Source organism: Varroa jacobsoni, unplaced genomic scaffold (assembly GCF_002532875.2).
Source record: "Varroa jacobsoni isolate VJ856 unplaced genomic scaffold, vjacob_1.0 scaffold_1007, whole genome shotgun sequence".
Classification (NCBI taxonomy): domain Eukaryota; kingdom Metazoa; phylum Arthropoda; class Arachnida; order Mesostigmata; family Varroidae; genus Varroa; species Varroa jacobsoni.
This window is the reverse complement of record NW_019213909.1, coordinates 32,432-59,981: the sequence shown is the minus strand read 5'-3', so window position 1 is coordinate 59,981 and position 27,550 is coordinate 32,432. Positions and strand designations below refer to the sequence as shown.

General features: G+C 39.1%; 2 long non-coding RNA genes across 3 annotated transcripts in view; one reads left to right on the top strand and one right to left on the bottom strand.

Moving 5' to 3' along the window:
* Positions 1 to 19,431, bottom strand: LOC111265778 (uncharacterized). 2 transcript variants are annotated; one of them, XR_015313172.1, is made up of 4 exons: positions 19,270 to 19,431; positions 2,665 to 2,802; positions 2,067 to 2,407; positions 1 to 788 (listed from the first exon to the last, which is right to left on the bottom strand). It is a non-coding gene; the product is annotated as an uncharacterized LOC111265778 (long non-coding RNA). The 2 variants fall into 2 exon arrangements; XR_002683655.1 differs by lacking the exon at positions 1 to 788 and having other exon boundaries at positions 1,281 to 2,407.
* The window catches only part of LOC111265780 (uncharacterized), a 19,510-nt gene continuing 8,241 nt past the window's right edge, over positions 16,282 to 27,550 (top strand). The window contains exons 1-2 of the long non-coding RNA XR_002683657.2: positions 16,282 to 16,588; positions 16,898 to 17,057. This is a non-coding gene — a long non-coding RNA (uncharacterized LOC111265780). The remainder of the gene's footprint in view (positions 16,589 to 16,897; positions 17,058 to 27,550) is intronic.

Genomic DNA, 27,550 nt, shown 5'->3' with positions numbered 1-27,550 from the left:
TATGGATAGATAATTAGTTTGCCTTTTATGCATTAAAACCTCCCTAAGGATTCAGATGGGCAAGCACTTAATGTTCCTGGCTATAAGAAACTTGCAACTTATTCCATATCAGATCGAATGCGTTGTCAGTTGTTTGCCCTTAGTACTCTGTGATCTTACAATGGTAAAAAGTTGTCGGGGGTGTCCTTGAACATTTTTGCGGTAGCAAACCAACTGCATCATGCAGTAAATTTGTTTCTATCGATACTTAACAGAAGTGTTAGCTTGACAATAAACATTTCAGATTCGAGCTTTTATTTGCTCTACGCGAACAGCAATAGTCATCAGGGGACATGAGAGGCCTGAAGTAGAGCTCAAGCTACGAGCATTGGTCAACTGGGATTTCCAGTAGAAGAGAGCGCGATCCGCTCTACGTATAGTAAATTCTGTTTGTCTACATTAAATCGATGAATTATACAACACAAGGCAGCCTAGGCAATAACATAAATCTGGTACAGTTTTATACTGTCCTATATCATTTGCATAATAGTCATTACTTATAGGTGCAGCCAACGATATCAACGACGAAATTAGGTACGCGCACAGTGCGTCAGCAGTCCTCATTTTCCTATGAGCATAATCAGCGTTGCCACGTCCAGGCCACGCGAAGTGTAGGCCAATCGTTTCGCGTTCAACCCAATGATGTTCATACGGCATCCGCCCGGAGAAACTTGATTGATTCTGTAGTATCAAGCTAGTAAAAAATACTAGCTATTATACCCATTATTTCAACTGGCTTTCGCTCCAACCTGGAATTAGCAATGCTATATTCTAACTAAATAATTCGTAATGCAGAACAGAACGAGCAATCAATGTTCCATTGTTTTTTTGTTGGTGATCGCCTAACGTGAAGGCTACGTACATGCGTATGATCCCGTTTTGGCGAAGAGAAGTTAATGTCTAAAATAGCCGCCTATGAAATCCTCCAATAAAAAGAATCTACTTAATGGAATACGAAGACGACGCATTGAATTCAAGACGAAATCGTCTGTTAGTGTGCTAACTAAAAGTTACCCATTTTTGCGAATGAATGAATGAATGAATGAATGAATTATTTATCTCCTAAATCCAAAAGTGTAGCTTGACTTCCTATTTAGAGATGCATTTGTTCTCCCTAATTATTTTCATCAACAAAGTCACCACCTAAAAATTCTACAGAATTCTCTGGAAGGTATCTCACAAGCAAAGCTTTGTCAAGACATTTCTTTATATAACCACTCTATAGAAGAAGAAAAAGACTGTTCACAAAGGTCTTGGTTGAGGATTAATTTTCGCTAAGGATTTGTACCGTGAGTAAATCTAGAGACCGTTTATGGCCGTCCCAATACAATAACTTTTCTGTACAAATAGGCAGACGTACGCAAGAAATAGTATACCACCGACATAATGGCTTGGTCCTGCTATTAATGAAAGATTGAGTTATAAAGGTACGAATAATAGTCGTGGCAGAGTCTTCCTTTGGCATACAATATAGTATCCTCCTATAGCTCGTCTAGAGAGTAGTACAAAGAGAAAAATTGAGGGGGTCGTCCAGTGCACCCACTGACGCGCAGAGATTAAACAAAGACACCTTTCGCGTACAAAAGATCTTCACTTCTGTCTACGACATGCGGCAGGTGCGGAAGCTTCATCCAGCGAGTAAACCGATACAAATAAACACAACGGGACGATACAACAATATCACAACTATGCAAACTGAGTAATGTTTTCTTCAAAAGATTACCATTGAGTGTAAAACGCAATGCGAGATCTAACGTAAAGAAACGCATGTTATGTACGTGATTTGTAAATGTTTCACGTGAATGCGTATAGTAAGTATATAAATGAAGCTAATTTTTTGTCTACCTAACTATAGAAATGAATGAAGACACGAGCCTAGCTTCAAAGTGCCCAATTCAATCTAATCTAGTTTAACGGACCAGTGTAGAAAAATCCAAATGTTGCTAGAAATAGACAGGCATTCTGGCTGACTGTTCGGTTGTTAACAATAGGTGTGATGAGTACAATTACGTTCAAAAATTACCTACTCTTTTACGCAACGTGCTAAAATGATGAAATGATCATTGTTCATGAAACAAAGGTAAGCTTCTCGTTTTTTACGTTATCAGCAATCTATCTGGTTCGATATATGTAACTAGCCGTTGCGCAATTGGCCTATGCGAGAGTCTATGGACGTTCCAGTTGATTGATATCGGCAGACGTTTTATTTGAAGCCGTCTTGCATCTTACGATTAACCTTCATCAGCTGTCTTTCACGTGTAACTAGATTCGTATCGTGTTCCGTGTTAGTTGTAGTTAAACAACATAGGCATAACATCTTGCTCAGTCGACAGACGATAAACAAAATTGGGGAGTCCGAACCTGTGTACTGGAAAAAAGATAGAGATCAGGTAGGTTGGAACGATAAGGTGTCTCTATAGGTATCTGTATGAGAGACAGAGATTGAAACGAAGCACCAGAAGTCCGCTATGATTCTTTTCCGTGCTTCTACTTCTCAGGTCTTTATACCCTTCATCTTAGGTGTTCGCAAAGGCTGATCATTGAAACAAATTTCAGCTGACCCGATCGAAGCGAAGAGTTGGTTTTTTTGCATTGATTTCTGATTCCATCATTAAACATGCTTACCTGTTCAACCGAGGAAAATTTGTGGTACATCATTTTCGACGAGACGCGCGCTTTCCCTTTACACCTGTTTCATCAATACGAAGGAGAGAAGTGGCCTTGTCCTAGGAGACCGTCCTAACGAGTTCGTTGTAGAGTTTTCTAAATGTCAGAATGATACGAATGTTTTTGCAGGGTAGATCGTATGACATAAACAATAAAAGTGCGCAACACATGTGTGCAAGATGATGTAAATCAATGCCTTTGAAACCGGCAAAAAATATGTAACTTGAAAGAAAACGTTTCACTGATGCCATCTGTTTCAAAGATTGTTGTCTGTGAAGTGCATGCAAGGATGAACAATGATGGTAGTAACCAAGGTTGCCATGAATGGGTGGGTGTATGTTTTATTACAACGATGAAAAACGTGTTTTTTTTACGGAGATCATTCGCTGACTGATCTTACGGTATACTTACGAGGTATTCGCGATTGTTGTTATTGTTATGGTTACTATTATTATACTATATTATGGTTAAATCGTGAATCCATTGTAAAATGTCGTTTCCACACGATGACAACTTTCGTCGAACATATAGAGCGGCGCACTATTTACTAACTGTGTTCGGGTTTTTTTTTTTGTTTTGTATAAAAAAGCTTTGGGAAACTAATTCCGTTATTTTTTTTTTAGAAAGGATAGGATAACAACTTCTTTTTTATACAAAGAGTGCAGTTTAGTAATCACTTACATTAACATTAATTTTAATATGAACGCCACACTTATATGAAGCTTTATCTAGTGACACCTTCCCTTCGTATCCTTTTTTCACTTGAATTCCATTAGCCCCACGTTTCACAGCAAGCTTTCTGATCCTTCAGAGAAATCCTGTTACCACACAATGTATGCTATAAAATCTAGGCTCTCTTGCACCCGCATTAAATCCATTTAATTGATTTAGTATAACTAAGTGTGGAAGACAGATTACAAACGTGTTAGGCCTAACCCGAGACTCTAATGCTACTTAACGCTGAACCTCGTAATGTTTGAAACTTAACGTTCGAAACTGACTTAACATTATTTCAGATGTGTCCCTGTTAGCATAAAATGAACGCGCTTTATTCAAAATTCGAGCCCACTGTTCACTAAAGTAGTGCTACAAAATATTTGTTATTTTCATGCAAAAAAACAGGCTCTCCCGCACTCTATTTTAATAACTCGTTTATCAATAAAGTACTCATACGTTTTTCTTTACGGTTTACATCACAAAAACAATCCCATGAAGTTTGAATGAGGTTTTTTTCTTTGGTTCTCTCATTTTCTACTACCTGTAGCACTAATGCTGTTCTAATATTAGACATCAGTTCATCGAGGGGTATAGAATCGCAAACCTCTATACGTGTTTCTCTGCCCCCTCCGTACCCTTCTGATCATGCGCTGTTTCGAAATGACGGGAATCATTTCCCTCTCCGTTTAGTTTTGATCTAGACAGTAACGTAGCCAGGAGAACAGTCTGAGCTGCCAATCCGCCTACCTATTCTCTCGTTCATTACGTTTTCACAGTTCTTCTGTTCGGGTAATTTCTCCAAATGGCTTGTCCAGAATAAAAGACCTGGCGCTCTCACATGCTGAGATTGACGGAACAATAGTAAAGTTTTCGATTTTATCGATAACTAAAGGACTCAATTTGGGTGGTCTCCTTCTGTGCTGTTTTTTACTGCTATTTCTTTTCATCCGACCATCAGTATGGGCCTGTCACTGCGGGCGCAGAACATAACGGATCCCCATTAACTACCGCTGCTACATCGCTATGTTGAATAGTTTACACTAGCCACCTCTTGTGGACGTATGTCGCTTGCCAAATTTGTCGTGAACAAACGGAAGACAAAGCACCGAATTGCTCTAATTCTCATATCGTAGCGCCGCGGAAATAATGCCAAACAAAAGAAAGAACTGTGGATAGGTGCGTCTGTTTCGAAACAAAACAGAGAAAAAAAAAACACTTAAAAATAGCGATTTTATGACAGGGGCGGAAATGATAAGCTAAAATACATTGACTGTGATGTTTAACTCTGCAATTTAATATTTTTATAAATAATCTAAATTTTATTCTAAGAATCTTTTGTAATATAAAATACACTAAACTTGATTCATTAAGAACATGACCTACAAGACTAAAATCGTAATATAAATTATGAGCATTTATAACTGAGCGCTTTGACCTTTATAAAATAGAAAAAAAAAGACAAGTTTGAAGTTGACGTAATTGCACCTAACTTAGAGCATTTTAATTTTTTATAGAAATCGCAATAATTTGAATAATAACTAGGCATACCTCGATAAGATTAAAAAAGCTGTCGTTAAAATTAACGCCAAGTTTTACTCGCTATCCTATAAAGTTAGTGTTGTCTATTGGAATTGATAATGAAGGGTCACTAGTTAACACGGCTAGGACTGACGCGTGGTTTTAGTCAAGGTCATCTCTACAATCTATGTTACAAGGGGGAATAGAACGTTTATATTGAAATGGTTGATATTCTAATATTCAATTGACTATTTTTTTACATACCACTTTGTGGATATTTTCCATTTACGTTCATTTGTATCCCAGCGAATATGCGACATAGGATGATCTATTGTCTATCGTCAATTATGAATACAGAAAGCGTGCAACACTGAAAACTTGAAACAGCTCATTCAGTTCTTTAACAGTTACGTTGGCTGGTCACCAGTTACTAATGCAGGGTTACCTAGGGGCTAAAACCTCTTCAGCAGTGTTTTTTTGATGTCTCTTGTCTGCACAAACGTGTCACGACTCGAGTAGTTACGTTAGAAGCAATGGGTTCGTACGTTGGGGCTAATTAATATTACTCCAAAATGACTTAATACACTACTCTGAAATGATTATAGATATTATAATATATATGTCAAAAGTAACACATTTTTATCAGAACGAAATAAACGAATACCTTGCGGTCAAAATAAAAATCCCATTTGGGATGCGACCGTTGACTTCGAGATCTAATCTTATTTTGGCGCTCCTCAAAGATATTATTTTGGTAGTTTCCGTATAAACATAAATTACAAACGTATGATACTCATCAACATTTTTTCATTTTCTGTTTGTTCGTATAGGGAATAATCGACACCTTGAGGCCATTCGTGCCGGATTTTCGTACTTGTCTTGATTATTCTTCACCCTTCATGAAAAAATGCTTTCAAATTCTATGAACCTAGGACGTCTCTGCCTAGGAACTGGAGGTATTAAATATCCTAAATTTATTTTAAAGAACGGTGCCTAGAATAAGACAAAAGCCAATATATCTTAAACTGCGAAAATTTTCAGCACAAATAGCGAATTTTTATACTGACGGTTAAGTTTTGAAAAGCGTGACAAGATGTCCCAGTTTAATTTGAACTTTATTTTACAGTCGTAGATTAACATAGCGATCAAGAAATCTTAGTCTGAGCTAAAAGTGTTCTTTTCAGTTGTCTAAGACGTTTGGCAGAGATTATGTCAACAAAAAAAATGATATATCAACTCGTTATCCTTCTCAATGAGAAGTCGTATAAACTGATGGAACTGGAGATACCAGTCGTCTAATTTCCAGTGTGTTAGTCAACAGTGAAGATGGTCCTGATCCTGTAAAAACCGTCACGTTCGCTTATAGAAAAAGTTCGAATTCGTTTTAAATTAGCTACCTGTTAGCCCTAGAACTTCTGAGTTTAGACTTTCAATTTTACATGTCATAGAAAATTTTATATCTAGTGTATTACAATAGCGAGAAACACCGTTCCATAATAAATAGGGAACTCAAGCAGTCTCACTTGAAATTAAATCTAATGCCAAAGACTATTATTCGAAAGTGTACTTCCAGTGTATAGATCAAAGATACTTAGGTAGGTAAGATGGCAGGAAAGATGTTCCTTGTAATCCCTAAAATTTGGTTACAAGTAGAGCATACATTAAAAAAGGAACTAAGCCTGGAGTGAACTATACCACGAAGATCATGCTACTTTACAAATGAGGCGGCAGCATTTTTATACCCCTATTATTTAAACTTTATATCAGCAGTCAGCACGAGTAGGTATATTACGAGTACACCCGCTGAAGATAAATCCTTCCAATCTATATTCTTAGTACGCAAATAGAATCATATCCGACCATAATCAGCTCCTCAGTCTCTTGTCCTAGCGATAGGTCAACAAGATACCTAATCCTCCGGAAGATGTACATACGCCAAATCTTCGCCACGCATATGACGGCTTAGGAGAGTTCAAGCAAACAGTTCACCTTTTGTAAACGGGGTATTGCATCTTCGCTGTCTTAGTCAACATTAGTCTAACGGGAAGATATGGTTCTTTTTGCCAGAGATTAGTAATACTTTTTTTATCACGCAGAAAGGCCAACGAACTCACAAACTGTAATAAAGTAGCGACGGTACTGATTTTTTTCGAAGGAGCAATCGGCAGAAATACAGTCGAAAAAAACAGAGCTTTAGCACCATCCGGTGAAAAGATATAGCTTCACAGAGCAAACACGAATAATAATAGCCAAAAAAATAAAATGGTATAGAAACTTCATACGAAAGGTAAAATGGTGACAAGATAAGCTACGGCCTGTATTTGAATCGACAATAGACTGAGTCAGAGACGAGGATAGTTTTTAGGCAGTTTCTTAAAAAAAACTGGTAGTTGAATAAAATTTAAGAGTGCTTTGAGTGTAAATTAGCTTTTGATGTATTGTTTCCCTAGAGATTTTGTCATGCTCTAAACGGAGGAAGGTTTCAAAGATCAATCTCAAAACAGACGCCCAAATACGAACAAAACTATTTTTTTTTAAGTCTTATTTATTTTACTGCTCGATTCCTAAAAATATAATATTATCAAGCCTTCTATATAGTATAATAGGCAAGACAGCATAAAACAGCTATTCGTGTCTATGTATAATATTTGTTGGCTATTTTTGGTGAAGGGCATGAGTGTGCTCCTTATTATCGGTGCAAATATACGATAAATAGCATATTCCCGGATATTGAGGCCTGTTTTCTATGTTAAGGCTCTATGTCTTCTTTGAATTCGCTCGCGCTCACATGCCCTTCACGTGTCATCTGATTCTTTGCGGGGTTAAGGCAACCCAAATAGAAGGCTAAGATAAGAGCCACAAAAATCTGTAGAGTTTCATTCTCTTAAAAGACACCCGCTGAAAATCTTCAGGGATGACGTCAATTATGAGAGTCTCCTGAGTACACAAAATCTGTTTAAGCTGTGCTGAACTAACTTAGTAAACTTAGGAATAAAGCGCTTTAAAAAATCAGCTGAGTTTTTTGAGAAAACGCATTTGGAGGAGCCCTGCCCTGTTTGTGATAGTTTCTACATAGAGACTGACACCTTTTTTTATATGATTGGCATCTACGTATTCGTGAGGAGAGATAGAGTTCATGGGTTTCTTCCGTGTCAGACATGAATGACTAATTGAAGTTTCCTGTTCCTTTTCAGGAGGCAATTTACTGTGTGAATCTTAAAATTGCGTAAATAGGATTTCATGCGGATGTCGTACGTTGGACAATAAAGAACCATATCATGTCCGAGGTTCAGTTATAGTGATCTTATGAAGACATATTGTGACTATGGGATGATATTCATAAATAATATGCAATAAAATGTCTTCCCATATTTGTCATCACAATGGCTTCTCGATTAAGTCAATGGCCTCTTGTTAGACTTAAACTAACAACAGTATCTTCGTATTTTGGTCGTTTTTAGGGAGTGATAATGTCACGGCAACGATGGGAGCGCGCGTTAATCATGCAACCACAGAGGGAAGCGTTCCTTTTCTACATACATATGTTACAGGAGTAAGTCGATAGGATTTAGAAATAGGGGTATGAAGCGTATCGAACAGCTCAGTGACGTAGATCGTGCACGTCTACAAGCAGTCTTATGTTGATTTCCATTGACGATAACGAGAAGTGAACCGCATCTGTCAGGGACGTGCATGACGGAGTCAGGTTCTAAATAAGCTCTGATGGTGCTATTTAAGATTGGGAGTCGTGCTCTGATAAGCCAAGCGATAATTAATTGTGACGAATTTGATAACTGCTATATTTTGGCTATTTGTGGCCCCTTGTAACCTGCTTTACCGCTTGATAGCATAAACATCATTTAAATAAATCTGTATCACAAGCGTATTGAAACTAGCTTGGATTATGGGCTCAAATGTATAATATCCATAAACCTTTTTTTTGGTAGAAGCTCCGAGTTAAAGAAAAATGTCAGCTTTAGTGCCACTTTGTCACAGCCAAAAGTGGCAGATAAGCGTCGAACTCCATCATGAGACGCCCGCCAAAACGAAGTTTGGTAACAATTCACTAGAAGTATGCTTTGCTTACTTATAGCGTTTTTGCTGACACGTTAACGAGAAAAACCATAACATTTAGTGAACCTGTCGACATAGTTTCAATACGAGAGACAGTAACGATCCTTCACGTTTTTGCTGTCAACTCTCGATCCCTTATAGTGTAAATGATGTTACGGATGACGATTTCAGTTGACGTAAGACGTGCATTTTCAGCGTTTGTCTTTGGTAATAATGCATTTTAGACGCCAACGTTCCAGCCTGTCGAATACGATTATTGTTGCAGCTTGCAAACTTCCGTTTGTATTATAATTAGAGGGATTACATATGCACAGAGTGTACACCGATACTGAGACTGATCAAAATCTACCTCAACAAATGTGCTGTGGACACAAGGGTTTCGTTTGCAAATTACCACGACGTGTTTTTTTCCATTATTAGAACAAACGTATCCTAGCGTCAGTCACGACAATGATACAAGGGAAAAGACTGGTAAAGAAGCCAACTCTTCAGCTCTTCGACGACACCTGAGCGTCAATCTTCATCGTCAAATGTCTAATCATATCCTATTCGTCTGCTCTCCATTAATAATTTGCCGGATTCTATAGACATCGAATAGTTATATAACTTTCAAAATCGCTATAGTAAATAATCAATAGGTAGTTATTACGCTGATACAAAATGTTTTCGATTAATTGTAAATTTGTCGGTAAGATTGCTCGGTCTCGCTGTGACCTTTCGGTCCTGCAAAAAGGATGCAGGTCATCCTCGACCTACCACGTCGATACTAGTTTGAACAATTTCGTTCTCTATTTAGAAGTTAAAACTTATATAGGAGCTCTATTGCTATATGAATCAGCCCACATCTTTTAAGTTCCTCCCCTTGTTCATCCCACCGAAACACGTTTAAAGCACAGAAAGGCAGTATATCATATTGAATAGCATTTTTAATAAGGAACCGGACTGCGAAATTTGGGTAGAACTATTATTACCAACTTGATTCAGTCAGAAGAAAACATCCTATCTAGAAAAGCCAGTTCGCCACAGAGGCATCGCCAGTAATTTAAGAAGTCGGATTGAATCGCGTATTTTACTGGCCTACGTGACCTCGCTGTTGAATAACCGACAACACGGTCAGGTAAATGTACTCAATATCAGTGGTAGGCAGACTCGTTTATTCCTGTATATGGATAAATTCAGTTTCTCTAGCTGTTCTAAGATTACTACTTTTTCCACGGAATTTAAATCTGTAAACAAAACCCCACGTGGAATGGCACATCCTGGGTACGCTTGATTGTCCGGGTGCCGCCTACGAGAGCACGCTGGGCATTTATTTATTTCGTTCGTTGATTGTCGTCGGTACTAAAATGACGGAAAAACAGATCAAGATTTCTATGTATGCGTTAAGCAATCGTTTTATTACCCAGATAGATACATAATTTCTAGTGAACACAATCACCGCTGACAATGCGGTAGTAAATTTGACTACGGGTTGGTTTTCAGCTTAACCCAATAACCATTTTCGGGACCAGGAATGGCAGTTTTGCATTACAGCCAGCGATATTTGAGATCACACATTATTATAAGGGGAACAAAACGTATTAGGCAGCATCATCAATCGAGCTGCGCTTGGCGCGTTGATATTAGTAAACTATTCACACAGACAGAACGATAGGTGTATTACTAGGTCCAAAAAAAGCAATAAAAACCACCCACACATTTGCTTGTCGGGTTTTTTAGGTGTTGATGCCTACATATGTGCATTTATGTAATCTTGTGTAGCAGTACAATCCCTGTTTCAACACAAATCGTACGGTTCCAACAACATTCCAGTGCTTTACGATCCATTAGGCCTATCGTTGGTTCGATGAGATCAGCTAAACGGGGAGTCTGGTATCGTTTGGTCTTGTCTCGGTGGTCACCGGTGGCCAGCTGGTTTCCCTTTCTACCCCCGGTGTCAAATTCAGGCATCGCTATTCGGCTGACGTATCTTTTTATAGTCGGTCGACTACCTCAATGTAGGGTCAAGTGAAGTTTCGGCAAATTCGAGCAGAAGACCTTTTTTACATAAATGATGTAGCACAGCCAGCGCACCATCTAAATCAAATACACGACAAGCAAAGTCGGCAATCCCTATTCTCACTTTTAAAATGACAGGAAGTATGCTATATCGACCAAAAATGCCCGAGCTTATAATTAAGATTGATCACAGTATTCTGGGTTTTAAGCACAAGTTGTTGACTGCCACTAGCTTTCTCTAAACGGACGTCGGAGCCTTGAATAGTCTCGCTAAATGTACAATTAAGCTTATCACACTTGCTCATCGAGCGCTATCATTACCACTGTGACGCACTAGTCTCATACTAAACCACAGCAACACGTTTTTATTCTAAGATTATCATTTGGAAACAGGCGCCTGTCGAAGACTCGCGTCCGTGTTAATGGTATGGTCCTTAGAGTTGTTACGATATGAGCGGCCTACACTAGCAGACCCGTTTTCTGTTGAGTAATGGGAAACTGATTGTGGTAGTTCACTGCATAGTAAAATACAAAGCGTCACAGGTCCGGTCACAACACTGCTGCACTGATTGTATTTGCACGCACTTGTATATATACATATATATAAACTGTTTTGTACATATATATATATATATATATATATATATATACACATTGCAGCATAGCTAATCGGCATCGCAAACGTCAATTTATATAAAATTTGCGGCCGAAACAGTTTCCTTCACAGATAAATATCCTGCCGACGGTTGTCTAGTTTCATAATGGAGTTCTGAAAATCTATATTCCCACACCTGAACAATAATAGGCCCGTGTGCTGTATATAAACGTGTACCTATTTCTATTACATCTATAATCTTTATAAGTATATATTCTTCTATATAAAAACGAATATCTTACATATCGTTTACGTTAATTCTGAACTCAACAATTTGTTCGTTCTGGCTCCTATTTATGAGCCAACCGAGTCCACTTTGAAGTCCACCTTGTCGAGCGATAATTACAAGAACAATCTATCAATGGTCTTACCTGAACATGTATTTGGCTTAAAATATATACCGCTTCAAGAGTTGTATCTTGCACGCTGGTCAGCTGTTGCTTTATTGCAAAGGTTCTTGCTGATTTCCCGTGTAGCCGTAAGGCAGTTTCCTGTTCAATTCACGTTCAATAATAATGTCCTCTATACGGGCCTTTGTGTAGCCCTGTGGACGGTACGACGATTCAGCATAATGCGTACGCCTGCCTCTTGCTTACAGCGTTTCACTGCTGTGACTGCGCATTTTGCTTTTTTAGTTCTACATAAGTTGCTGCAACTATCTCCGAGGGTTTGTTCCGTCCTGTTTAATTCGATTTTGAACTTCAAAATAGCGAATGACTGTTTCAAGCCTCGTGAAGAACAGGCTACACAAAAGGCTACGTAGGACGACCATCATCGAGGTTCTGCCACACTCCCAGAGGCGAAACCCAAAGGTTCAAAGACGAATTTGACGTGACTTGCATAACCTAGCAAGAAACGATAGGAAAGTTTGTACGCGGATGGCTGCGTAGTATCAAACGCACCTTCAGAATTTTCAAATATATATATATATATATATACACATATACATATATACACGAATGTATGAATGGAACACAATGTCCTTTATGAGCGGGCGATTCACATGAAAATTGCAACTAATTTTAAGCACGTATAGAGGTAAAGAAAATATCGACAACGAAAGGGGCAACTTTACTACCGTAGACACGAGCGCTGTTTCCTATCATAATTGTAACACAAGTGTATCACAACGCTTATTTTATTTTTTTACTACCGCGGATATTGGAGTGTTATTTACCTATTGTATCAAAGGATAGTTTTATTTAAGGTTATTATTCAAATAATAGGATAAATAACGACTGACATATATACCAGATCATTTGTTTTTGTTTACGACATGCATTAAGACGAACGTAATTAAAATGCTAAAAAAAATCAGCTAAACGTAGTGATTTTATCCAAATACATTTATTATATACAATAAACACGCTAAAAAACTTCCGTTGAAAAGATGTTTTACGGAAAATACGGCGAAAATTTTCTGTTATCATTCCAAGTCCAAGCAAAACCTTCCTTATATAATCTTTTATTATTTCATCGCATATACATGTTGATTGCGGAGCTTGATCAAGCTGCACCAAGGAGCATTTTCCATTAGAGCGTTAATCATTAATAACAACAGCTGCGGCTTGACTAGCTCTGAAAACTACCTTGGCTGATTCTTACGGAGAAGCCGCATAAAGCATCTACTTTTTCCCCAATTGTTGAGATAAGACCTAGTTCAAAGTCAAACTAGTGTGCTGATTTTATCTACAAAAATAGAGCGTTTTGGTAAACCAACGACCTAAATCTAGGAACAAGTTTTTTACGTCCACAGGAACTTATCCGACCCTCATGCTCGCTCTATAGTTTCTGTTATAACTGCGTGTAGCTTTCGATGAACTCAACTTTTCCGTGTCCCCTTAATATCACGTCCAAACCCCGAGGTTTCGTCAGATGAATATTTTTTCATAGACGAAGCCCCAACCGCGGTAATATTTAAGCGAAAGCCTCCTATTTACGACACCCTGCAGAATCGAAATTGGCTAGCGAATCTTTGCCCGATAAAGACAGTTCTTTCAGGGGCTCCTATGGATATAGGGATAGCGTTGACTAAAATATCGTCAAACGTAAAGCTGCTACACAAATATTTGCGAGACACGCAACATTTACCTAATTTGAGGGTATATAAGTATGGTAATTCTTGGTAGGGCACTGACAAATCTTTCGAATTTTATGTCCAACGCTGCTATCAGGCATTGTCTCTGACGGCTGACCTCCAGTACTAGACAAAGTGTGCCTATGTCGACTTTCGAACTTAGACCGCTCCACATATTCCTAAGTTTAATAGACAAATACGTTGCCATCACACAACCATAAACACGATCCTCGTAAGAACCTGCCTAAATCATCTGCATAATAGATGAGCATCGTGACATTTACACGTTTTGCTAACCGAACAATATAATTGTTACTGTAGCATTTACATAGTCGAACCAACAGCTTCACCAGCTGAGAAGCACCAAGAAGCTCTCGATTTGGTGCTTGCATTTGGAAATTATCTTCATGAAAAATGTAGGTACAGAATAAACCTATTATTAACTAGCAAATCGGATTTGTTCTTTGATTTTTGTCCTATTTTTTTGCACTCCGAAGACTTCCTCCGTGTTGATTGCAATATTAGCTAAAGGATCTGGTCGATAATTCCATTCAATAAATCTATGATCAATCTCTATGTTCTATTCCTATTATTTCTTCCGTCGGATCGCAGTTGGCCAAGTCTGAATAGTTTTTGCAACGGCGTTCAGTAACAATCGGCGCTATTTTGCTTATAACGGACATACACACGCGTACATTGAAACGAAACGTATTCCATTGCCAAATGTTTAGTGTATACTGCTTAGAAGACGTAAATTGCACGAATCCCATTATTATAGCTGTTGAGGTCAGTACCCGGTCACAACTCGCCACACGTTAGTGACCCGTGCCGAAATTTTGACGGATGGAAGCATTGCAGCGATCGATCTCCATATTGGTTTATAAGTTGCTACTTGCAATTAAAAAATTCAGATTGCTCCGATACATAAATACTGGGCAGATTTTCGAAATGGGAATAGCCTTCATTGCGACATCGGAGGCAAAACCGAACAGAAATTGGTCCGCTTGAGTAGAAGGCATATAGGGCAAAAGTTCTACGAGAAGAGGGGAGACTCGAAAAAAAACCATAGATTCTGAATTGGCTTATGCATTTATGTACGCCTATTTATGCGGTAGCTGCCATCCCAGACACGAAATACACAATAATGGCTAATAATTGCGAGAGAACACCTATACTGTTAGCCTATGATGAAGCCAATGGTCATAGCCGCAGGGAAAATGAATATTATGAATGAAAAAAGAATGAACGAGAGCAACATGCAGAAGAAGGTGGCGACCTTTTACGACCTTTAAGAGACTATATGCAGACTACCCTAGTTGCCGTTCAACCATGGAAGAGATCTAATCGTTAGAACTAAAAGGTCATATATGAGCTATCGCCTGATAACCCAGTATTTTGTGTCGCTAACCCTACCCCCACTCGACGATTGCTGACATAGTGTTTATAAAAAACATAATGGGCGGTTTAGATCTTTGCTAATTCTCTAATTTGAATACTACGATTAACTACGACACGATTTAGTCGATGTCCAGAATGGCTATTATAGATCTGTGGCTGGTGAGTATTGTGGAAACGTAGCAAATCATTATAGTATAGGATAGCTTGCGACATCTCAAAGTATAGAATACGCTAACGCAATTTCCATCTGCCACTATATGTGTCGATTGGCTACGGTATAGATAATGATTCGCTTTTTATGACCGATATTTGGGTCGCTAGGCATTGCTTTAGACAGCTGGCTCTCAAAATGTATATACACGCAGATCCGAACCCAGACCACCACGTCCTCAACTGTGTCAGACAAACACGTTATTATCTACGGCACGTATGCGAACAGAGCGTGCATATTGTGTAGAATATTTGTGAAATTATCGATGGTTAGGAAGAAAGAGCGCAGAGAGATTCTTTTATGCTTCGCGCTTTAGCCGATATTTAATAGGAGCTTCTAACGTTTTCATTTGTCTACGTGGCATTATCTTTTACCCAGCTTAGAAAATGCTCGCTAATCGCACAACAGGACCCGTTTCTGCCCCTTCGCAATTAAAATCGACAAAAAGAAGTGCCGGCATAGGGCACAGGAACTACACGCAAACAATCAGAGTCCGCTCAATGCCAATAGTCGCCACCGTTCTAGACGCAACAGTAATAGCGGAACTTAAGAGAACGGTACACTACCTCTCGGGGTGGTTCGCTTTGGACTACTGGCATCAACGGTACTTATGGTGAGTTCAAACGAGCTCGTCCAAAACGAAAATCGTTACTGTGGGACGACATGTAACAGGTCTACCGTGGTAACCGCTTCCTAGCTCTCGCCGATAGGTTTGCCCCGTCGGTTTAGGCCCGCCAAGGTCATTACGAATCAACCTACCATTACTCCACCGCCGACGTGGGGATGGATGGCGCTAGCTGGAAAACAATGGCAACAGACACTCTTAATTCTAGGCTGATTTAAGGGAACAGAGAACGTGGCAAGGTCTAGTCATGTGAACAGGCAGGTGAGTGTATGGTGTCCTTAAACCTCTATAGCAAACCGTTTTCTTTTAAAAGGGTTAAAAGGACGTTGTTTACTTGACTGGATAGAACGCTTGCTAAACTGTTAAACCGGGATTTTATTCTTCGTCGCAATTTACCTGAGAGACAATGAATAACCATATTTACGTGATGCGTTGTACCGGATAAAGATAGCGACGAGGCGCTTAGGCCACCTAGACGTACCCTGCCAAACCATACTACTGCAATGGATATTTTCGCCAATCGTGGTAAAGCACATGTGCAGTCAGGAACAAGCGTTAACAAGGACCCGTCTCTGCTGTCGATAGTATTAATATAATTATTCTTCAACCGTAAGGCTTCCCCTTCCCTTGCTTATTATGAAATATCACTGCCATTTCATAGAAGCGATACGAAAAAGTAAACTATAGCCACGACACTACTTTACAATAAGCTATATGATATGTTTGCAATTTTAAATAGATTAAAATTACAGTTGGTAATATGATGAAGATAATTACCCTTATAAGTCATTAAAAAAATCTATCGTCTGTCTAGTCTAATAGATTATGCCACAGACATTCAATGGTTCTGTCACGTCTTTTGAATCTTAGTTTTCGAACGTTTTTCTTTCTTTTATAAACAATGTTTTTGTTTCACAGGTGTCCCTGTCCATGGAAATCTTTCCCTCATAAATTCACCATTTACGTTTGGTTATTCTTTAATGTAATGGTCCTTTCGGGTGCCGTTTACGTTACCCATCGTTGAATCCGTCATGAAGACCACTATCTCGACAAAAGAATCATCAACGAAGCAAATGAGGTAACTGCTTGGTTCAGCATTACGTGATTGTATACTCAGCAATAGGTTATTTTCCGCCGTTGGAATTGAACGAAATCTAAGAAACCGGTCAACCTGAGTCTTAAACGAGTTGGTGGAAGAATGCAACTGCCATAGCCAGCAGTTTTGCAAAATCATCCCAAACTACGGCAAGGACCTTCCTTAGCTAAATATTTTCTTTTGAAAAAAGTTGAGGGTTAAATAGTGCACTATGCAAAGCAGACTTTACTTCTGAGCTATTTGCTTAACACTGTGGGTCTCTCGACTGCTAAACTCTGTAACCCGGGTTCTCAAGCCTAACTTCAGAACTGATTCAAATATTACTACAGCCTTAGCGAAAACTAGCGTCGCCTAATGAGCAGTACATTGCTCTCTTTCCAATATTAACATGATATACATTAATGATTATCTCCGTCAACAGGCGACCTGATTTATCCCTGGGCACTGGGTCCTAATTTCTTGCTATCGGTGAATACTTCCAAGGGCCTTAACTGTTGAAAGATGCAGTCCGGTTCATTAGCATAACAACAAAAAGAAAAGTACGCTCTATTTTGAAGCCTGTACACGCATGGATGTCATGCTTGGAGATAACCGAAAAAAAAAAAAAAAAAAGCATAAAAATAGGGTCTCGAAGAACATGTTATGCTTGGAAGAAGTAATCGAGCCAAATGATTGTGCGGGCTCACAGTGGTCATCGTTCATTACTGAATCTAACATGAAGGAAGACATTGCCTTTAGAAGGTTTCGCTGTTCGTGCACCTGTGCCACCAATATGCGTTTGGCGTATTGATGCCGAGATCAGCTCCCTTTTACTGTATTTGTACCAGGCGACATAATTTTCGAGCAAGCGAAAAAAGTGAAATAGATTTTTCTAAAAAAAATTTTAGCCGGTAAAGCCTAGTGATGAACAGAAGCAAGCCAGGTATCTGCAGATCATTCATAGAGCAATACGGTAAAAATATAGTGTCATAGTGGACTATCCACGCGGTTTTCCAAGTTTTGAAAATCTAGCAGGTGTCCGATAGATATCATTGCCAATCCTAATCATCGACGAGAAAGGCCGTCGTCATTATGAGTAAGGAAAAAGGTATAGGTTGGTCTGGATTGATTTTTTTTATTTCATAAAAATACTGATATGTCAGTAACTACTAATTAGACAAGTTCTAACAACACAGGATATTGTTGACTGTGCTTATTCGGTCCAATCGGTTATATTTGGATGTCAAGGAAACTTTTTTAAAGTCAATATTCATATTTGGTCCCCTGAACTTACAGCTGGAACACAGGTAATACAACCAATACAGGTAAATATCGGTAGGTACCGAGATTTAAAGGCACACACGGCTATACTGTAAGACCTCAGCTTAAAAATATCTCATGCTCAGAGGAAGAGAGGGGAGTAGGGAGAACTCAGGTCCCCCGCTGTATTTCTGTGATATCTGCGAAGCGATTGCTTACCAAGGGAAAAATCAGCACAAGTAAGTACCTGATGCATAGCGCACACAAGGCCAACACGTCGCTTGGCCTTTTCTGTGCCATCTTAAGTCCTTAAAGTTTTTTCAAGCCTCGCTCACTTTCCCACTAATTATCTTTAGAAGTACACAACTAATAAGATTACGGTACGTCTATTGCTAATCGAGATAACTAGTAAAGTAACTGTTTGCGTAACTACGAATACACAATACTGATGGGAATATACATAAGACAATGCTTACGTTTTATTAAGAAAAAATTGAGTTTTTTAGGGTCTGTAAAATTATGGTGACATTGTTTCCCAATCAAACGTTAGCAACAAAAACTGGTTCCGTGCTCCCTCGAATTTCTAGAAAGTAGTACCCGCCACTTATGATTCTCCTAGTGATTATGATTCTGACATAACTAGTGGCATTTCAGCTGCCGGGTCTCAGGACTCACCCTGTGTTTCGTTTGAATAAAGCAAAATGCGTATCTCTAATAATGTGTGACTGCACTTCACAAAAGTTGCTATCAGTTGCTGAGTGATACACTTCATTACCGTAAGTCGTGCGAGTACCAGTGTCATATGTGGTCGTCTGGGTAAGTTCCTTGCGTGCTCTACGCCCTTTGTCTGTATCTGTACATGGCTCCCATCCAACGGGAAAAAACTACTGCATACTAATCCAATTTATAAACTTCATAAGACGAGCAGTAAGGATACATATATATGTGCTCTTACCTCTATATATATGGAGAGGGAGAGAGAAACAGGCAACAAGAGCGACAGTACGACAATGAAACTAGTTGACGCAAGGATGGGACCGTACAACCACTAAAGCAGAGCTTGAATTGGCTAGTTTGGATGGCCGCTGCTCTGTGCCGCACGTTAAGGTGACTTCTGTGAGTAGAGCTGTTATTTAATAAATGAATCCAGCGAACGTACCACTGGCGAGAGGCAATGTGCAAGCGACCTAACAAGTGGTTGTGCACGTTTCGCCCTTTATCTCGCCTTTATCTCCCTTTATTCGAATCTCTGTTGCATTACTTAGCTACCCCACGTAGTACTAATGCGTGCCATAATGATATGTTGCGGGCATATCAAAGATTCGGAGACGTACATGCGAACTCGCCCTCGATGAATTGTTCGTATGTATACTGTACGATTGCGTTTATGTGTGTGTGAACTTGTACGTTGTTTCGTAGTCTCACAACTTACTGGCTTCATTAGTTGCCGTGTCAATAATCGTGTGATCAATACCTTCGATTTGGGTCTCATATAGATTTAGAGTCTTTGTAGGAGGAAGAAGATAGAAACTTGACACAGCACCCAAATTGAGCGCCCCAGAAAAAAACATCTACCTTGAAGAGACCAACACGGGCCAATAAACCGGTAAAACTAGAGCCAAGCGTGACACTTCGTTTGAAGTCTGCCGAGTATTACTGCACACAAATCGAATGACGCGGCCTCATATGTCATCTATATATAGAGGATGCTAGGCTTACAGCCAGACTCTCTGATGTTAGTCGCACGCACACCTGCAGCCTTGTCAAAAAGTAGCGCGTTAACTGCTTTTGAAAAAGGGTCAGGTACTATGTGATGTTTTCATCTGGAGAAAACTCTCGTGGAGTTCATTTTTTTGCCGGTATCGTTCGTCTATGTTATTATCGGTTGGCGTGCGGCTTCTAAAAAAAACCCGAAAAAAGAGGTAACCAGAAGATTTCCAATGAGATTTCAATATATAGGGCTTGAAAATGATTAAAAATGTCTCAAAAGGCTATTTCCGATGATCTTTCGGCATAAGTTAGTGGCCGTTTTGGGAGGAGTGGGACTAGCACCAATTAGGTCGCTCACATAAGCTCCAGACCCGTTATTTAGGACCTGTAGCTTGTTATTGACTCAGATTCTAATTTTGCTGAATCTTTTGTATACAGCATGTTTAATGGTCCCTTTATCGAGTTGACGGTTACCAATAATACGATTAGTGTCCGTGTAATAAGCAACAGCAACTGCCTGTAATAGGCATACGAAATCTGCAAGCATGCAAGGCTCCGCGTCGCCTACTTAGCCATACGAACACTGACCTCTGGTTTAAGCCAAGGCGGAATGTCATTGGTTTTCAGAGATAATCCTTTACGTTCAGTTCAGCCTAAGACATCGGGCGCCCCACGTCAAACGAATCGTATTATCACAACCGTAAGTGCACCCTGCGCTACAAACTGGTCGAACAGAATTAACGAAGCCACAAATGGCCAACAGAGCAACGAGATCGTACATAGCCGTATCTGGAAGAAAACTTTTGGTATATGTTTCAGGGCTAGCCACGTCAAGCGTTATCGATTGTATTAAAATCTATGCTGGAAGGCCTTTTTATCTCTCGGATTATCCCTCTGTTAAAAATTGATAGTAAAAATACAACAGCAAATGAAGACAAAACACCTGCAGACGACGAAGCTGCTTGACGAGTTAAATACAGGGAGCAGTGGACGGTATTAGCAAGTCGAATCGTGTAAGGTTTAAGTTGACGCGTAAAATTCTCGAGTGTCACGTATCAAAAGGAACTTAGCTATGAGCAATTCATTTATCCTGAATCAAAAAAAGGCGTTCGAAAAAAATTAAGGAAGCAGATCACAGGCATACGCAGAGAGCTATTATGCCACATTAATACCGCACGATCGATTTTAGACTTAACAGGCTGAGCACTTGAGTATGTGATTTTTTTACTTTCCCTAAAGATCTCGCCTCAACCACGCTCGAAAATGACTTGTCATCGGCCTGGTCCTTAGATAAGACCTTTACGAAGTTAGATTTGTTGACTAGAGCGTGAAAAATCCTGTTATGGCTGGTATTTGGGAGGTTGCGGATTTATTCCGGGTTAAGAAGGGGGACATTTTAGCTTTATCCATCGAATCCTAGTTAGCGACGTTTCGTACGCAACTGCCCCACTAACGTGAAGTACTATGTTAACGACTGCGGCAATTTAAATCTTCTGCAAACTAAAATTAGATGTCTTTCCTTCCGGTTTACCTTAAGCAAGCGCTTCATTAATACGCAGCGTATCTAGTAAAGGCATTATTGAAAATTCACAACATTAGAGGTACACAACGGTAAGCTATTAACAAAATGGCTACTCTGTCTAACAAGGTTTCGAAGAGGCGTGTCATATAGGAGGGACCGCCGTTGTTGCCCTATTCGAGAGCAAACTAATCTGCGGGTACAATGAGCTCCTATGGGGAATTAAACTCAACTTTTATTAACTCGTAAGTCTGGTAGGGGAATTGTTGAACGACAGTTCTGTGTGTTAGCTTTTCCAGACGGGAATTTCTTACGAGCTATATAACTGAAAAATGAGCATGTTTGTCTTAGTGCGAGAAATCGGATTAGCTGGGATTAGAAATGCGGATTATCGTATTGAGCTTCGTTTTGGTACGGTATCGAATGGCCGAAGACCGTTTAGCTATTATGGATACGCCTTTTTGTTTTATCAACTAGATGTATTTGGGAGGGAGTAACGGACATTATGATAGAATACGAACACAAGTTTAGCGCTGATTCATGAGTACGCAACCCACAGTGAGCAGCTAAACACTTTTAACAGACAAAACATTTGGGGTACCCCGTTAGAGCTGATCGCTGTTCATGCTAAGCATGCTGATCTTCTTAAGCTGTTCCGGCTTACAGGGCCTAGTTCACAGTAGATTTGAATATATTTTTTTAACCCTATTAAAGTGTTTATTGCTTCGTTGTATGCGATTTCACTATTAGTCAGCGTCTGGATTCGATAAATGACGTATTCATATACATGAATAGAACAACAGGCCAATTAGAATATTATCGCTAGCATATATCAAGATGAATTAAGGAAAGGTCACGCTGTTTAGGCCTTATTTTCAGGCACAAGTCATCGTTGCTCTGCCGGCATTGTCGGTTCGAATCAGGGCCCTCGTAACAGTTTCATTTAGGTGCGGTTATTAGACCGCAATATGATTATGGCCATCTTTCATGTATTAGAGAGGATAAAAATGTTTTCTATTTAATCATAATTTTGTTATTCTAAATTGTTTTTTTTTTTTTCTAAAACTAATCGGAATTAAACCGATTCATCATCCTGCGTATGCTCATTATTTGGTCTAATTAATGTGTTCTCTACTCTTTCCTTTCGAAATTCAATAACAAATCGGTAGGTTTGAAAATCGACGATTTATATTTTTGGAGTTTTTCATAGAGGTTTTTGGAAAATCAAAAACCGAACATAGTTTAGCCCAGTCAGTTGAAAAAAAAGAATGCTTGAAGTTACAGTAATACGCAAATTTGTATTAAGAAAAAAGTATCCTTTATATACTATACGAAATGATGTTTTGCACTATCTTAAAATTTCACAATTTCCCTAAGTGCTAGTAGGAGCCTGTCGTCACGCGACGAGCCCGCAACTTAAATAGTGATAGAACAGAAACTACCTAACAACATAAGACATAGAGTAAGTACCGTGATAAGCTGCTTAAATGTTCGTCTACTGATTCTAACTGACAAATGGACAACTCAATATGTGATCGAATATTATCGATCTAACATGGAGCTATACCCACCGTCATTGTTCAGTAAAGCAGCTATGAGTAGTATCAATCTCATGCGCATGCAAAACTCTTAATTCCCAGTCGAAAACGTAAGGCTCGAACGCAAAAGATCACCTCCACAATTTGTCATATATGCACTATAAGTAAGTTCAAGCATCTAGGTAAAACATTCAAAAGCAGACAGAAAACAGATTTCGCCAAACGCTTAAGTCTGCTTTACAAGACGCTTTGACATAGAATCTATATACTTCTATTCTCTAGCAGTGTTTATGGTTTACTGCTAGGAACAGTTTTGGGTCGCATGCAGTTGGGTAGCCCCGTGGGACGTGATCTCGTTTTTTTGTTTTTTGAAAAAAATTAAGCCCACTAATCATCGTTTTCAGTGAACGAAAAGAGCATCAAGTAGATTTCGAGAGTATTCGTTAAAATGTTCGTAACTCTAGAATGAAAAGAGGCAGGTTATAGACCAAAATACGAAATTAACACAATACACACTCTCGTCTAGATAAAGTCACTTTATGCGAGACTTATGTAATAATTTTGCTAAAGTTTATTCAGGATGCGAAAATTAGTGCGTAGTTATTTCGGCCAAGAGAAGGTCGACGCCGAGCGTCAAATGTGGACAAAAAAATTCTAGTGGCGTTTTGCAAAGCTAAGGAAAGAAACGTTACTTAAGTATTCGCAACGAATTAATAGGCTACCGGCAAGGCCTATCTGCTATTTGTATTATGAGCGTTTATTGTTGTAGTGGTACGCAGGCACCGAGAATTGTTCTTAATTTAAGGACGAGGTACAAAAAAAGGATACAACCTTTACGCTTTGTAAAAGGAATGGTAGAAAAATCATTATGCATTTCACTAACACCGCTATACGTTTTGTTGCCTTGAGAGATGTTAATATTAGGACACGATCCACTAAGGCAGTAAAAGGGTTCCTTGAGGCGGCCAGTATGGTAATAATCTAGACATTAAATGAGTATCCAATAATAAACATTTCATCGAACAATAAAAAACAGTCATTCTAGGAGGTGAATTTCAATTAATTCCTATTATAATAATAATCGATTTATTTAATAGTATTAGTAACGTTCGTTGTGAGATTATTTTAAAAACCATGAGACGTTACTTTGAAATCTGAGGGCCAAAAATTTCGCGAGCTAACGGTACAAGTCGTCTAAATTTTTTTTCTTTTTTTTTTTTTTTCATAACATGCACACCTACTTGCTTCAAGTTAGTTTCTAAATTGAAGACTTAGAAGCACGAGGTAGGACAGAGTCAAATCAATGCGTTCCTGTCGTTTATAATAGTAATGATGATGATGATGATGATAATAATAATTACGATTAATATTACTAAGAAGGTAATTTACGGGACGGGGGAAATTACCATGTTCGTCGGAATAACCCCATTTTAGTACAACGATCTGCCGCTTTCGATGTTGGAGGTATGCAATCGGTAACATGGGTCCACTTTAGTCGCAGCCTCGTAAAGAAAGCAGGGTACAACCCTTAGAGAGAAAATAGGGAAACGGATGGTATATCGGATGCGGCAAGGCCGGTCGGTGGTACAGTCGACAGCGAGTACAAAGCTGCAAAACAAGCTAAGGGAAAAAAGTTAGCTGATAATATAAAGCAAAAGGTAGAGGCCATTCAGGACGTTGACGGGTCAAGCAAGGCAAGACAGCCACCAACGGCCTTAAAAATTAGCTTAACATTTACATAGTAACAATGATCAGCTAAACGAAGTAATGTGCGAGAACGGTTTTGATGAGACTGCGGGTTTGTGGAACTTGCGAGACGTTAGAAACGAGCGGATTTTACACTTTTGGCCATGTGTGTGGCGTAAAGTTAATGTATGACAGAAATTATAGTGATGCTTTGTGAAATTACTATTATATAAGTAAGCAGAGAATTACGGTCTTCTTTGAAAACGAAAGTTTTCAAAAAATTCAGCATCCGTTGAGTTTGTGAAGCATACGTTTCAACCAGTGTCCGAAGGCGTTTTCAACACATCTTCGACCGACTCACCTGCACGAGACATGCTATAGACCAAAATGGATGAGTCTGCATTGCGGCATAGTTGTAGGAAATCATGCAAAAGGAGCCAATTCATAACGAGTACATAAAACAAATAATTAAAAGGCATACTGTACACTATTTTAAGTTTACAACGTTGATTCTAACATAATAATCTGATTAGTAAAGACGCATAAAATATTTAATTTTAACTAACTTAATTTACAACGGCTTTTTTAAAATTTTATATCCAAATGTTCCTATTGGTCCAATTGAGGTAACCAGGACATGGGTTAGCTTCAAAATATTTTTTTCACACAGATCGTTTTTGATAGCTACTAAGATATTTTAGAAATATGTACTGCCATTATTGCTAGCCTGTATCATTTCAAGCGTGGGCTATTACACACAAGAAAATAGGGGCTCAAAAAATTTATATAATCTATCTATATGGCTTAGGTTGATTCCGTCTTACAAGTCACTTAGCAAAAGTAACCGAGCTGAATTTTTTTTAACAAAAAAACTTCTAAAAAAATCTGTGTGCTGAGCTGACAGTAGTAATATGACTCATTGTAACGGTTGTACCGATCGCGAGGAGGGTAATATTTTCATTTAACTTCCTGATTGGCAAGTTTGGTCGAGATAGATGTTTTGTTTATGAACTTGGATGAAATGCTGCAGTCTTATAGCGTTGTTGGTCTGACCCTATAAACTTAAATGTATACTTTGGCATACGTTTTCAAATTCAATTGCCGCTCAGCCAGGTCGCATTTGGCCAAAAAGCGATTTCGGTGACCTAATGAGCCTTAATTTTCTCGCGTAGTTTTCGTACGCAAGGAAAATGTAGCTAGACAAGGTCATCACTATCTAACTCCCACTAGTTAATTAAGGTTTGAAAACTAAGGATCGAGGTGAGAACGTTCCTCGTGTCGAAAAGGGTCAAATGCATGCTTGTTTTAGATGGAAATATCAATTGTATGGTGACATCGCAAAGCGCCCAGACTGTGCGCGTCTAATCCCTGGATTAGAAATCAACCAGAAATTGAGCGTACTATTAGAAAAACAGAACTTCTCCCTTTCGTATTAAATAATCAGTGAATGGATTAAGCATCGTAGATAATATCCTTATTCAAGCGTTGATAACATTTAGCGTCAGACGTTTTCTTATAGGCCACCTGAGTGAAGTTTGCACCATATATACTTACAAAATTCAGTAGATTGGCATAAAGTAGGTTCCGAGGAAACTGCGACGAAGCAGTAAGGAAATCAATGGTGTCTGAAGAATGGCGTCAGCGAACCGCTATAACGAGTTCAGGTTCAGGACTCAAGTTCAGGCAGAGTGTTCCTAAAGTCGATAGTGTTGGGTAGCGTCCGACACGTCTACGTAACGTACATCGTGCGCGGAAGACGCATGAAAAAGCCTAAGTGCTCATAGACGAAACTCGGCAGATACTGCATATATGTATGTGGCGAGATTCTGAAGTTTCTTCGTTCTATTTACTCTGTTTGATTTTATACGAGATAGTATAGTAACAGATTTACTAGGTTAAGCCTATGCAGTTGCCGATGAGAGGCTAAGCTTCAATAATTCGTAGATGACTGCATCTGCACAACGGCAAAACAGTAGAAATTTTTTTCAAAGAATAGTTGGCTTCAGTGCAGACAATTACGCTGCAAACGCAATTCTATCTATCATATTTTCAGTCCATCATAGAACGATTATATCTACATAAGACCGCTGACTCATGTGCTGTAACACTTCAACGGAATATATTCAATTTAGGTTACTCGATTTACTCCATAGAAGGGACAAAACGCTTGGCACGTGCCAAGCTTCTTTCAACTAAGCTAATTTTCTGAGTACAAGCACCGATCCTAAAGTATTTGTATTTTTAAAATTTTAAACAGGTATTTTCGTATTATGTATTCCGGGGCAGTAAAAAGCCGTAGGAGCAAGCGTAAGTCATTCAATGGCCTTGCTGCATGTCTAGCGAACTTGTGGCAAATGAAGTTGTGCCATATTTGAAGGTCACATTCTCAGCCGAATATCCAGTTGATTGGAAACGAACTTTGTAATGGAGTTGGCCTGCTCGACCGTTGTTGGATCAAAAGGACAACAACTGTTCGACAGATGACCTAGGTGGCAGATAGATGGCACGCAGTAAACTCATAGAACAAAAGCTTCATAGACTATCGAACCCTCTATAGGCTACAGAAATGTGTTAATTCCGCATAACAGTATAAACATACCTAAAAATTCGCAGTAGGGGTTTGTTCTGCTCCAATATCACGTTCTACTCTCTTGCTAGGTGCTGAACTGTGGTTTGAACTAGGCGCCAATGCCGGATCTAATAGTCATAAAATATAACCTGCTTGAGATATAGCTGGAAGAAGTGTCATTATCGGGTGGACGGGAAGCGCGAAAGGAATCGAT